Below are 1,888 nucleotides of genomic sequence, written 5' to 3' on the forward strand. Positions count from 1 at the left end.
CTTTTTACTTTTTTGTTGTTGTTGTTTAAAATCAGTCGCACCACTGGAGGGCGAAGCAGGGAGGGGGACCCAGAGGCTACCAATTAGTGGGTCTGAGAAATAAGCTCCCATGGACATGGCAGCGCTAGGAAACCTCCCCAGCCTGCTCCCATCTGCGGATGCTCAGGTAACTCCCTCCCCCTTGGGGATTCCGGTTGAACAGAGGTGGGCCCAGGAATCTGCGTTTTTACACTCCTAGTTATTCGAGCTGTCAGGCAGTGATTTCTTTTTTTTCTCCTTTAAATTTTAGTTAACATACAGTGCAATATTGGTTTCAGAAGAATTCAGTGATTCATCACTTACATTTAACACCCAACGCTCATCATAACGCGGGCCCTCCTTAAAGCCCATCACCCATCTACCCCATCCCCTACCCACCTTCCTCCATCAACCCTGTTTGTTCTCTGTTAAGAGAATCTTCTGGTTTGTTTCCCTCTTTCCTCCTCCCACCCCCTTCCCATATGTTCAACTGTTTCCTTTCTTAAATTCCACAGATGAGTGAGATCATATGCTATTTGTCTTTCTCTGACTTAGTTCACTTAACATAATACTCTCTAGCTCCATCCATGTCATTGCAAACGGCAAGATTCACTTTTTGGTGGCTGAGTAATATTCCACTGTACATATCTTCTTTATCCATTCCTCAGCCAGTGGACATTTGCTGGATTGTGGGGTAGTTCTGTTTTGAACTTTTGAGGACCCTCCATACTGTTCTCCAGACTGGCTGCACCAATTTGCATTCTCACCAACAGTGCAGGAAGGTTCCCCTTTCTCTGCATCCTTGCCAACACCTGTTGTTTCTTCTGTTAATTTTGGCCATTCTGACAGGTGTGAGGTGATTATCTCATTGTGGTTTTGTGTTTCCCCAATGAGGAGTGATGTTGAGCATCTTGTCATGTGTCTGTTAGTCATCTGGATGTCTTTGGAAAAGTGTCTACTCAGATCCTCTGCCCATTTCTTAACTGGATTTAAGGCAGTGATTTCTAAGGAGGATTTTGCAACTGGCCGTGTATTCAGTGAGTCCTAAGCACCTAATGCTGGTAATGTGCATGCACTGAACACCTACTGTGTGCCCAGGTACAGTGCTAATTAAGTACCCTGGTATTCTCAGATAAGACAAGCCAAGTTTGACTTCCAGAGACTAGCATTCCACGAGTAGTGGTAAGTTTTGCCAACACAGTAACACTGATGGGCTGGAAACTGAAGGGGGAGCGTGTGGGCGCTGCGGTGCATGAGCTGCCAGGGAGGCCTGTCTGCAGAAGCAGAGGAAATGCCAGGTGCTAAGGCCTGAAGCTGGGAGGGGGAGGGGGAGGGGCACTCTGTGTTGAAGGGACAGAAAGCAAGCTCTGTGCCCGGACTTTGGTGAATGAGGGTATGAGGGCTTGAATTCTATCATCAAAGATTCCAGAAGGCCTGATGTGAAATGACACGATCAGATGCAGGTGTTACACGGTTCCCTCTGGCTGCCATGTGGAGAACACACCATAGGCCGGCAGGTGGACGCTGGGAGACCAGCCAGGAAGTCACCACCATGGCCAGGCAGAAGCTGCTGGAGGTCTGCTGGGCAGGGGCTAGGAATCTGAGATCCTGGGTGTGGAGCTGGGGAGCATGAGGGGGCTCTGGACATATTCTGGGGTAGGGCCCACAAAACTTGCAGATGGCTTGAATGTGGGGAGAGTAGGGGATACTTTCTGGTTTGGGGGTACACTGGGATTAGTGGCCAGTCTGTGGAGAAAGTGAGTAATTTGGGAATGTTAAACAGGTACCTCTGTTGTTTTATTTACATATTTGCATTAATGGAGTTTATGCATTTATACTATAATATCAGAACAAATTGATTTAGGACAAA

The sequence above is a fragment of the Neomonachus schauinslandi genome, chromosome 14 (assembly GCF_002201575.2).
Source record: "Neomonachus schauinslandi chromosome 14, ASM220157v2, whole genome shotgun sequence".
Taxonomy (NCBI): domain Eukaryota; kingdom Metazoa; phylum Chordata; class Mammalia; order Carnivora; family Phocidae; genus Neomonachus; species Neomonachus schauinslandi.